At 40.6% G+C, this 12,889-nt stretch overlaps 1 pseudogene; it reads left to right on the top strand.

Moving 5' to 3' along the window:
* The first annotated feature begins 754 nt into the window (after positions 1 to 754).
* LOC112064708 (N-acetyl-D-glucosamine kinase-like) lies at positions 755 to 12,473 on the top strand (annotated as a pseudogene).
* Positions 12,474 to 12,889: the final 416 nt, after the last annotated feature.

Here is a 12,889-nt window from a genome sequence, read left to right as displayed (position 1 = left end):
TCACTAGACTTATTGTGGTAATTATTTCATGATGTAAGTCAGATCTTTATGCTGTACACCTTAAACTTATATAGTGCTGTATGTCAATTATAGCTCAATAAAACTGGAAAACAAAATCTTTCTTGCTCTAGTCCTGGAAATGGGCTTTAGAACTAGAGTCTTAAGCTGGGACCACAAAGGGGGGTTTAGAAATCCAAGAACCTTATAATATTCACACAAAATTTGTGTTTCATGGGTTTCTCTCTCTCTCTCGGTGTAGATGTGGGGTTGTTGCAGGACTGTATCTGTGGTGTTGGCATGTTGGTGATCCCAGTTGCAGAAGAACATGTTTGCAGTGGCGGTGTAATGGCAGTGGGGGTAGTTCGAGGTCCATGTTCATGGTGTCCATGCAGGGTTGGTGGTGGTTGCTACAGGATCATGTGGGTAGTCAGGACCAGCTATGTAATTCACAGGGCCTAGTGCAAAGTGCAAATGTGGAGACCAGTGTTCAAAAATGATTAAGCAATCCAAGGTGGGGATAATAGAGCATTAAACCAAGTGTGAGCCCTTCTGAACATGGCACCCTGTGCAACTGCTCGGCTTGCAGACCCAGGAGGCAGGCCCTATTAGCAGTGTCAACAAGGTGCAGATGATGGTTGCTATGGATCCATGTTTGTAATGTCAACAAGTACTGATGCTTGTTGCTGCAGGACCAAGTTAGTGGGGTGTTTGTGTTTGACTATGCACAGCCTAGTTCCTCATGACACTGCCTGCCATGTTCAACTATTTCCAGGTGTCAGATCAGCTAGGAATCTTCACTCACCAACATTTGATAAATGCAGGTTTACTGGGTTTTGCTGTTAAAATTGCAGGAGGTGCTCAGCAGGTAGCTCCCCTTTCTTGTTTTTTTTTTTTTTTAGACACATTGGTGTTTTGTTTCTGTTGTTGTCATTTTTTAATTTATTTGGTTGTGCCGGGTCTTAGTTGCAGGAGGTGGGATCCTAAGTTGAAGCTCACGGTCTCCTTAGTTGTGGCTCTCCGGCTCCTTAGTTGCAGCACATGGACTCCTTAGTTGCAGCAGGCAGGCTCCTTAGTTGTGGCATGTGAACTCTTAGTTGCAGCATGCATGTGGGATGTAGTTCCCTGATCAGGGATCGAACCTGGACGCCCTGCATTGGGAGCATGGGGTCCTATCCACTGCGTCACCAGGGAAGTCCCTCCCCTTTCTTGATATACCTTCAGGAAGGTCGGGTGGATGCTGGGCAGACACACCACGGCAATATTATCTGGGATTGACCAGGTCTTGTTCCAATGGGAGACTGGCCTTCTCATCCTGTGTGTGGGCTCCTTATGGAAGAGCTGGGAGCTGCTGATGGAAGACTTCCTTTTGGCACTGACCCAAGGCGGAGATCCTGGCTCAGAACTGCTTCTCTACCTTCACCCTGATGACGCTGTGGTACTTCTCTTCACTGGGCGGGGCAGCCTAGGGTTCAGACACATCCAGCACCCCCTTCTCATGGACTACAGAGTTAGTGCCATCACCTTCTGCTCTACAACTTCTAGTAGGGGTGCTTGGTCCTGGCTCCACCCGCCTCCAAGCCCAGTAGACACTGGGTCCTGGAAGGGAGGAGGCTTTTTCTCCTGTTCCTTAAACACATACACACACATACACACAAATAGAAGAAAATAAACACATTTTCCCACTTCAAAAAAAAAAAAATGGGGTGGCAGCAGTGGCTTCAACAGCACTAAATTCCAGAAATAGCAGTGCAAACTGCATCTTCTAGTGCTTCACAGAAGTATAGCAACGGATTCCTCACCAGACACTTCTGTAAGCGTGGGTTTGGACATTTCTTCCTGGTTGCCTAGTCTCATTCCCGATTCTACAGTTCTCCCAGAGGTTCTGTGAGCTACCAATGTCTTAAAATCATAAAGTCTCCTTTCTATTTCAAAATCGGATTAATTTCTGTAGCTTATAACAGAGAACACCAACAGATATATGACTTACGTGCATTTACTGGGAAGCGGGCTATGGCTTTCATCAGATTCTCACAGAGGTTCTCTGCTTTAGAACCAAACCTAATTGAATTCCAGTGTCAACTCTGTCCCTTCCTTGCTTCATGTCCTACTTCCCTCTTATATAAAACAGGTTTAATAAAATCTACTTTGCAGTATTTTCTGAGGAATAAGCAATAATTCAAGGGGGAAGTATCTGGCATACATGTACTTCATCGAGGTTAATTCCCTTTCTCTAGACTCCTTTAAACTATAAATAAAACTTAAGTTTCATTTTAAGAAAGGGGGTTGTAAGGTAGAATTAAAAAACAACGATCAGTGATAACACAAACGTACTTAATATTTGTTAAAAAATATCAGGTATTCTAAATTTACTAAAGATGTTTTGAAAATACAAATAAAATCTACAGAAAACTGAGATGAGATTAAAGTATTCTATAAACAATACAGGGAAAGATCAACAAAAAACTGGGCATAAGAATTAAATACCATTATAGTTCAAGATCGACACAAATGTTTCATTTCTGGGACTGATAGGTCAGGTGAAGTCTATATGCATAATATCACTGAATTTCAGAATGGCATTTGATAGAGTTTCATTATATTTGGTGATGACCTTGTTAGACATGAGATAAGACCTGTGCTGGAAGTGACTCCGTGTGGTGGATTCATAACTGGTTGAATGACCAGAGTCTAAAACACAGATTATGGATTGAGGGAGCAGGGTTTAATGAAGCACATCATAGGGCAACTTCCTTGGTTGTATACACATGCTAATTATTACTTTGGTGAGGCCAGTTGAATCAAGAAATACATAGTAAAAGCCTACTATATGCCATGCATTGTACTAGGCACTGAATATACAATGGTGAAAAAATATATATTCCTGCATTCAGGATCTTACAGGTTAGTGAGGAAAAGAAGTCAAGGATATGACCATTATAATGTAGTTTGATAAGTGCTAGGATTAACATAAATACAGAGTACTATAGGAGCTCAGAAGTGGGCGGTCTCACCCAGTAATAAACAAAGTCCTAAAAGAAGTGATGTCTCAGTCAACCTTGAAGAATAAAAGTTAGCAGAGGAAAAAAGGAGAAGTATCACAAAACAGTATGTGCAACAAAACAGTGTGTGCAACAGTATGTGCAGAGTATCACAAAACAATATGTGCAACAGAATGTCTCAATTCACTCAAATTGAGATAAAGCATGACCTGTTCCAAGAATTATATTTCTGATTGTATGTATGGAGCAGGGTATATGATGGTGGGGGTGATGAGAGATGAGACTGGAGGTGACATAAAAGAGTGTTAGGAGATCATTAGATAATATAAGAAGAATCCATGAAGACTCTGGTGAGCCAAAATGATAAGCTAAATACAACAAGAAATTTAAGAGGGATAAATGCAAGTTTCAAAGTCTAACTACTCAAGGATGGGTGGAAATGTTTAAGAGCATGAGAAAAAAAGCACAGGGATTTTAGGTGACTATAAGATTAATATGATTTAAATGAGTGAGAAGGTAATCCATAGAAGAAACCTCTTCAAAATCCTAAAAGGAAGAAGTCAGAATCTGAATTTATGGTGTGATACTTGCCTCACCATACTTCAAATTTTGTGTCATTGTATTTGCCTTCAAATGTCTAAAGGGATTTTGACATGGAAGAAGGGTCAGACTTGTTCTCTGAGACCTCAGAGGACAGACCTGGCATGAGGAAGTTATGTTACTGAACTCAGGCTCGGCTGCTCACCACTCAAAAGCAAACAATCGAGGGGCAAGTGTCGGTAGAAAGGAAAGTTGCTTTATTCATAAAAGCCAGCAATCTGGGGAGAAGGTGGACTCTTGGCCAAAGACCAACTCCAAAGATTCTGCTCAGCCATGGCAATTTTTTAAAGGAAAAGGGGGAAACAATCTCAGTTAATCATTAAGGTAGGAGATTAGATTGTTTGTCATTTTTCCATTGTGTGCAGACCCGTTGACTTCTCCTGATTCCTTTGGATGCTGTCTTACCCTCCTGGTCCACCTGCAACTGGCTGTTCTCTGGCCCATGTGGTCTGCCTGCAAATTTGCTATACTGGGGGTAGAGAGTCAGTCATTCTTTAACTACTTAATTCTTCATTCCTACTCCTTTTAATCCAGGAAAGGAGTCAACAGGTTAGGCAAGGCAGGATTTAGGTTAAATGTTACCTAGTGATCTCATTTTTATGATTAAGGTCTGAGGAAAACAGAGATGAACAAACAGAAAAGAGGCAAAAAAGCCACTTACAAATCCCCACTGTCAGACATCATTCCATTTCTATGAGACTAGGGGCAAAGTCCCATCTGCTGTAACTGCTTCATGCTGAGAGAGGGCATCAAATTCCTAGAGTTAAAAATGTCGACATGGGTCTGTAGCATCTCTTTGCTGACAGTTTAACTCAAGAGAAGAAAAAGTTTCCGCCTAAGCCGTCAAAACCAGAATGGGCTGACTGGTGCGGTGGGGGTAATTGTGTTGAAACATGTTCAAGCAGAGGCTCGTCCCTGATCATTTAGGTGGATGTCTCCAAAGACCTTCATCCAGGACTGACCAGGTGTAGAAAGAGCGGGAATGATAAAAAATGAAGAAGAGATTTCCCTGCCTTCAATCTAATATCGTGCTTGACATGAAGAGTTGCATGGTAATTAGTAAGGCATGTTAAAATCATACGGTCACTCAAAACTGTCCTATTTTGGAAAGATTCTTTCCCCTAAATATTAGCTTTAACAACTCCTTGTGTATTTTTTTAAAAACTATATTGCCAAAATATTTGGTATTTCATTTTTTTGCAATTAAAATAGCATTGATTTACGACCTAAGATAAGCAAACACACACTCTGACTCTAAAGACTGAAAAGCTGTTCTCTGTGTATGCCACCATGGGAACCCATCCAATAATCAAGGCTCCATGCTTCCTGTAAAATGGACTCAGACTTTGCCTCCAGCTGTACAATATAGAACCCTGTAGACAACATTTTTAAATTTGCCATTAAAAGTATAAGAATGTTTTCCAGACCCTACAAAAAACTACTCTTTCAGACAATGGGAATCACTTTTTTCATAGCACAAAACTGAAAAAGGCACTGTAAGTCAGAAATTATACTCAGAGAGCACATGTATTCATTTATTTCAAATTCCTTCTGAGAATGAACCACAGCAGCAGTGATCTACAATTTGCTACAGACTGATTTAGCCTAAAAAGACCCAAAATAGCCTTTCTGCTCAGCATACAGTATCTACTCATCTATTCTGAGAATCTAATCTTTGCTGCATACTTTCTCCAGGTATGGATATTCTTTGTGATATTCACTTGACTTTGATTACCAATTTGATAGTTTAGCCTCTACTGCAGAAAATGTTCTCCAGTTTAAATACCTCATCTAAATCTATTACAGAAAACTGTAATAGATTAGTCAAAGCAAGGCACTTTTATCTATTTTAGAATTTTTAGAGAATTTTAAGAACAAGACATTTTCAACTTGTTAATTTTCATGGGTTTTTTAGAAATAATAATAAACTGATTTTTATAATGGACTCAGTAAAAACAATAGTTTGCCAATCTTCTCCTTTATATCAGGAACTAAGAAAAGTAGGGGAGGGAAGAAATAAAGCACAATGGTTTTTAATATTTCTCTTGCATGAGATAAGAACTCAAAATAACTTCCAAAATAAATGTTACCTACTTTTCAGAGATGGTACAAAAATTGGCACAATGTATAATCAATAGGGCCTCTAAGTTTTACTCTGTTATGCTGATTCTATGAAATTTCTTTAATTCTGTACAATATAAATCATCTAACAGTATTAAAATTAAATGTAATTTGAAATTAATGATGTGAAGAATTTATTTCAGTTATCATTTAATCAAACCACTTTCATAATTTAGCTAGTCACCTTGGCTTCCCAGAAACTAATGAAAGAAATAGCTTCCCAGTGGCAGGGGGGATGGATTTTGGCATCTGATCTTTTATTACAAATCAATCCCTGACTACCTCTATAAACTTGGACAAGTCACTTCACTTCCCTGGTCACAGGTCCTTATCTGAAAATAGGTACATATTACCTATGTGCTTATCACCCTTGCTGTCACTGGCTATGGATTGGAGGTTCCAGTGAATCAAATTGGGTTTGATTAATTTGCTAGAGTGGCTCGCAGAACTCAGAGAAACATTTTACTTGCTATATTAACAGTTTATTATAAAAAGGTATAACTCAGGAACAACCAAATAGGAGATGCATGGGGCAAAGTATGGGGAAGGGGCCCAGAGCTTCCATGCCCTTTCCAGGCACGCCACTCTTTCTGAATCTCCATGAGTTCACCAACCTGTCCTTTTGGGTTTTTATGGAGGCGCATTACATAGGAATGCTTGACTAAATCATTGGCCATTGGTGATGAATTCAACCTCCAGACTCTTTACCCTCCCAGGAGGTCAGATTGTAGGACTGAAAGTTCCAACCCTCTAATCACCTGGCTTATTCTCCTGGCAATCAGCCCCCCCAATTAGGTGGGGTCCAAAAGTCACCTAATTAATATAACAAGAGACAACTTAATAGCTCTCAGCACTTAGGAAATTCCAAGAGTTTTAGGAGCTCAACTGGGTGAAGACCAAATATGTATTTCTTATTACAAGTCAATATCATAGCACTATGCAGGATATACGCAAGGGGTGGATGCAGAAAGTAACAGATAGGGTCTTATTTATATGATATGATCAGAATTACAGTAAAGATGACAAGAAAATGGGATCACAAATATAAAACACTTGGCACATAAAGGCATTCAATAAATATTATTATATTGCTTCAGAACAAGATATGGAAAAAATTCTGAAATACAAGTAGGTAGGATTTGAAATTTAAAGGAAGAGCAGGCTAGATATTTTCAAATTCTTTTCTATAAGATACTTAGAAAAACTGGATCAAATATAATAGTCATTCTTTCCAATGCATAGCTGAATTCATTAAAAAAAAAAAAAAGGTATGGAAAATTCCCAAGGGCCAAGTCTAAAAAGCAAGTTGTAACCCATAGTTGTAGGCTGACACTGAAAGTGCTGTTGGCTTTAAAGAAGTTGACAGTTCCCATTTTCTAAATGCTGGGGTTTTAAGGGCAACCTTGAGACAGGAAACAAGATCTTGAACTTGCAAAAGATAGGGATTTGGAGTTGAAGTCCCAGGGCTCTCCCTCACTGAAAAAGAAGGCTAGACAAAGGCTGTCTGCCTATCAGCAAAGAGGAAACACAGAGACATTTGTCTGTCTTGGCACAGGCTTAGGGTGTTTAAAAATAAAAATATCCTCTGAGATTCATAACTACAGGTTATGAATCTGCATTTGGGATTAAAATTCAGCCTCTAATTGGTTTGGGAAACCCCAAAACAGTAAATTAACATATAAAGTTCAGGCAAACATGATAATCACAATCCAAAATTACAAAACACACCAGCCATGAGGAAAAATTAACTGAGATAAGAGATTAGGCCCTCAAGAACTTCAGCTATTGGAAATATCAGATAGAGAATATAAAATTAGAATGCACAAAAGAAACATATAGTGACTCCAAAGTAAAAATCTGGAAAAGATTACACTGATGATGGGGTAGAATACACACAAAAACTTAATTAGAAATACAAATTAAGCTGAAAAAATATACGGGGAATGAGTGACTGTAAAATATAATGGAATTGTCTGGAGCGTGTCTGAAATTTAGGCAGAGTCCCAAACTGTCTCTAATAAAATAAAATTCATATATCACAAATTTTTTAAAGTTTCAGGACTGAAAAATAAACTGTTGAAATAGTCTCTTCTTCAGTGAAACAAAGATTCCTGTGAATATAATATAATGTAATATAATAGGATACCTGAGGACATCTTAGGCTTTCATTAGAACTACCTTATTTAGAAATGAAACAGCTATTCATTTTACAATTTTGATCAAGGATAATTTTGACCAAGACCCGTTATTAGAAAAGGAGCTTCACAAAATTGGTATCTTGTTATGTAAGCCCAGGGTTGATCAGGAGCATGGCAAAAGAACAGATGTAAAAAATGTGGGTGTGTACAAATCAGGACACTGTCGTTTTGCGCCCCACTTTGTATCTGCTGAGAAAGTAGTCTTGCATATCTGCCCCCAGGCTGGCATAAGCAGAGGAAGGGGAACAGGGAAGAAGCAGGACAGAGAAAGCACAAGTGGAGTCAGCACTTGGGCTACATCATATGAATGACATGACTTTTCTGTGTGGCTGTGTGAAAGTGCTTGGGCTGGAATCATCCCACCAGAACAGCACCCAAGGGAGCCATGTGCCAGAAAAGTGGTGTGGCAGTAAGAGGGGGTCAAGGGAAGAGGCTGATCTGGAACCAAAGATCCCACAAGAGGGGACTTTGCAGTGGGGACCCCGTCAGAAAGCTGACACCTGCACTCTGCAAGGAGTTATCATCTGCCATCAGCATTACCAGAAAAGCAACAAGGAGCAGACTGTAATCACCCAAAGAAGACAAGGGGTGCTTTCCTTCCCTGCCATCCCTTCCCCAAGCTCTAGAAAGAAGACAGAGCAAGAGTAACAAGTCTGACCAGCACTGGGGGAGACTTTTGGATCAGATATGAAATTGAAGTTTTTAACTGGACTAGATTATTTTAATAACAGAAACTGACCAGAAAGGTATAGGATTTGCCCAAGGTGTTGTTAGGAGGTTGGAAAGTAGTATTTGGCATAGAATTATTAAAGGCGGCTTGTACTCCAATGTTTTCCATGTATTGTAGTTAAAATTGTGTAAAAAGCAGAGGACGATACGGGACTCAGTTTCCAAACCCTCCGTTAAATAGTAGACCTGCATTAGAAACGTCAATTTTTCTTGTGGATTGAAGTTTACAATCTATCTAGAGGGATGCGGTTCTCAGACTTAAACGTTAACGCAAAACACTTCACATAGGGACAAAGGGTTAAATGCTGAGTGCGTAGCACAGGCTATATTTGAGAGGACGATACTGCGAGCCACCCAGTCAGTTTCACGGACAATATAGGACCTAAGCTGTGCCCGGCGAGATGGATATAATTTGCATTGATAAAGGGATGTTGGGAGGATTTTGCAAGAGGAAGAGGTAGCATGAGCCACGCAAGGTGCAGAGGTGGCAATCCTGGCTGCAGTGGGATTTGTGCGAGGGAACAATGGGACAGAAATTTACAGAAAGTGTTCAAGGTCAGATTTCAGCAGCCAGGACACATCAGCCAAAGGAATTTGCATCTGATTGGATAAATAATAAGAAACTATTAGTTTTGCACAAAGGCTTTTGAGATGATTGTCAAAGGAAGACAGAGAAAGAAGCATTTAGAAAAGGAAAGAAAACATTTATTTTCTGAGAGGGCAAGAGAGTCAGACTTCAGAAGAATTGGCTGGCCAAAGTATTTACATTTAAAAGCTGCAAAATTGCCCAGGTTACCAAGTTTACATTAGTCTGTCCATGACGGAAAAACAGTAGCTTTCTCACGTGATTATCATATTCAAAAACTCACGATGTATCTTCAGACACCAACATGGCAAATATCAAGTATAAAATGGTTCACAGGAAATAGTCAAGGTTTTGCTATGCAGGGGCCAAACCCAGTCAAGGTGACCTCATTATTTTTGGTTTATGTCAGAGCATTACATGTTTTCTCTGACTGTCGTATATGAAGTGCTTCATCATTTTGGAAGCAGGGTAAAATGTCACTTTTTGCTTCTGCAGGATCAAAGTGGAATTTGAAGCCAATAAACTTGACACCGGTGTTCAGTGGGGTTGTTGAGATGAGCAGAAGTCTCTGTAGGTCTGAGCCGCTGTGTTTTCCAGCTTCACCACGAAGAAATTGAGGCAGAGGTGTCAACTGACAGCTCGGTGACATATTCCATGACGTAGCTGGGCTGCAGTATGCAACTGACAGCATGGCTTTCCGTTCCACTTCTCCAGCCCTTCTGATTAGCCCGCTGAAGCATTTTACTTCTCTTTCAATAATAACTACCAGCGAATTAATTCAAGTGTGGGTGTTTTGGAGTTGCTATCAACAAGACAAATGATACAAGCCTCACCAGCAGTGCCCATAATTCAGTTATTCTTAATTAGGCAGTGCTAATCTGAGGAAGAACCATCCTACAAGATCCTTGATGCCTCCCTGGATATATCAGCATTATTGTCAGAGCATCTGCCTCCTTTATTGCTAGTTCCAAAACATATGATTTACTTCTTATTTTATTATATTGTGGGGTTTTCCCCCTTGAACCTGGAATGTGCAGTTGGTGTCCTGTTATTACATTTTCATCCGGCCACAGAAGGAGCAATGTGAGGTTACAAATATGCCTCGGTGGTGTCATACCGATTCAGACATTAAGAGATTCCCATTATTTCTGCTACCTGGCTCTGTCTGCTTCTGTGTTGATGGAAGGAAGCTCTTTCTAAAGTCTTGACTGTATTGGTTTGGTCTTTGCTACACAATGGACTTTCTGCTGTTCAATAATTATTAAGTATAAAAAATACGATACTTCTCTATAATATGCTTTATAAAGCAGAGAATCTTTTCCATACATGTCATTCAAAGATGCAAATTCAGACCTTCTCATGTCTTCATTTGTGTCACAAAATGATTTTTTTTAACAGAATGTCGACTTGGATTTTTCTGTTATCCTGATATTGCTGTTAATTTAGTCATTCTTTGTACTGATCTGACATACACAGGAGGACCAAGTGCCAAAATAGATGCACAGCTCCACTCCTTTGAGATTACAATTGTGTCTATGAGCACATTTATAAAACTGCATTAGGGCAGTAAGAGCTGGTGATGGGGGTAGGAGGGGAAGAAAGAAGGATAAATTATAGATGTTTTGGACTTGGGAGTAAAAAGAGACTCTCAAAATGCTCTGAATAAAATTACATCTTTGCTGATATTTTTCCTTATATAAAATGTTTTTACTGTTCTTTGAAATTATGATAAACATGGTTACATCATAAGTAATATTTGAACAGGATTGAGAATACTTCAAAGATGTTTTGCTCATCATCTGACATCTTAAGAAATTCATTTTAAAAAATTAAATTGTACATTAATACAATGTAAATTAAAATACAAATAGAACTTCCCCTTTAAAAGTAATTTTTTTTAATTTATTTATTTTATTAATGTATTACTTTTTGGCTGCGGGTCTTTGTTGTCGTGCGCAGGCTTTCTCTAGTTGTGGCGAGCGGGGGCTACTCTTTGTTGCGGTGCGCAGGCTTCTCATTGCGGTGTCCTCTCTTGTTGCGGAGCACGGGCTCTAGGCACATGGGCTTCAGTAGTTATGGCACATGGGCTCAGTAGTTGTGGCTCGCAGGCTCTAGAGCGCAGGCTCGGTAGTTGTGGCACACGGGCCTAGTTGCTCCACGGCATGTGGGATCTTCCTGGACCAGGTCTCGAACCCACGTCCCCTGTATTGGCAGGCGGACTCCCAACCACTGCGCCACCAGGGAAGCCCTAAAAGTAATTTTTGAAAGCAAAGCTTGTCCTTGGAATTTTTGTCTTTTCCCCACTGGTGGCAGTTTTCCCCTCTGCTGGTTTGATGGCATTTTATTGAGAAGCATGGTGTTGTCAATAAATAAGGTGTTAACCCTGAGGTAGGAGGGACCCTCTGCCCAAACTGGGCTCTGGAATGAGAAGTGTGTCAATCACTACAGCCTTTATGGTGTGTGTGGTATAACACATATGCCATACAATTTAACATCTTAACCATGTTTAAGTGTACAGCTCAGTAGCGCCAGGTACATTCACACTGCTGTGCAACCCATCACCAGAACTCTTCTCATCTTTCAAATCTGAAACTCTCTACCCTTTAAACAACAACTCTCCACTCCCTGTTCCCCCAGCCCCTGGCATTTATGCACTTTTAAGAAACCCCCGTTTCATTTACTTTCAATGCTGTCTGTCTGATTGTCCCCACCGGATTTCTGCTTCTGGGAACGAAAGGCATCGGCTTTGTCACCTTCGTTCTCTGCCCACGTAGCCCTCTTAGCTTTGTCACACTCATCTCCCTGCTTCTCCTCGCCACCCCTCTCCTCCTCCTCTTCAGATTACTAATGCTACTCAGTGCTCTGTTTCCTCCTTAGCATCCATATTGGCAGGTAGAGCTCTTCCTTCTCCCCAAATTTCTATTCTTTTAGATTGACTGTGAGTCAGCATTTTAAACACAAGTTTAAAACTTTCCTAAAGGCTGTGTTAGCTGCAATAGCAGGAGTAGCAGGGGTGTAGGCAGCTGTAGCAAAGCGAAAAAGAGGCTGAGGGGACAACCCGAAGATGGTGGCTTAGAGCACCCAGGCCAGACTTCATTCATGGAAACTACAACTTCCTCGGCCATCCTCCCGTTAACAGCCTTCAACCTTCCTTTTTCAACCACAGCTCTGTACTTCCACCCTCTTCAAGCCACAGATGCTCCACCTTCTAGCCCAATGTTTACAAACAGCACTGCATAGAAGAAGTATTCTGAGGGTTAGGAGGTGGGGGAACGGCTTCTGTGAGTACAAATTTAGGAAATGCTGCATACTCTTCCCCTCTTGGAAATTCCCAATGTTCATTTGCATAATCAAAGCTCCGACAAGAGAGATCGAGGCAAGATGGCGGAAGAGTAAGACGCGGAGATCACCTTCCTCCTCACAGATACATCAGAAATACAGCTACACGTGGAACTTCTCCTATAGAACACCCACCGAACGCTGGCAGAAGACCTCAGACCTCACAAAAGGCAAGAAACTCCCCACGTACCTGGGTAGGGCAAAAGAAAAAAGAATAAACAGAGACAAAGAATAGACCTGCACCAGTGGGACGGAGCCGTGAAGGGGAAAGGTTCCCACACACGAGAAGCCCCTTCGTGGGCGGAGACTGCGGGTGG

The sequence above is a fragment of the Physeter macrocephalus genome, chromosome 6, assembly GCF_002837175.3.
Source record: "Physeter macrocephalus isolate SW-GA chromosome 6, ASM283717v5, whole genome shotgun sequence".
NCBI classification, from domain to species: Eukaryota; Metazoa; Chordata; class Mammalia; order Artiodactyla; family Physeteridae; genus Physeter; species Physeter macrocephalus.
The sequence above is the reverse complement of the archived record's forward strand: the minus strand, read 5'-3'. Positions and strand labels throughout refer to the sequence as shown.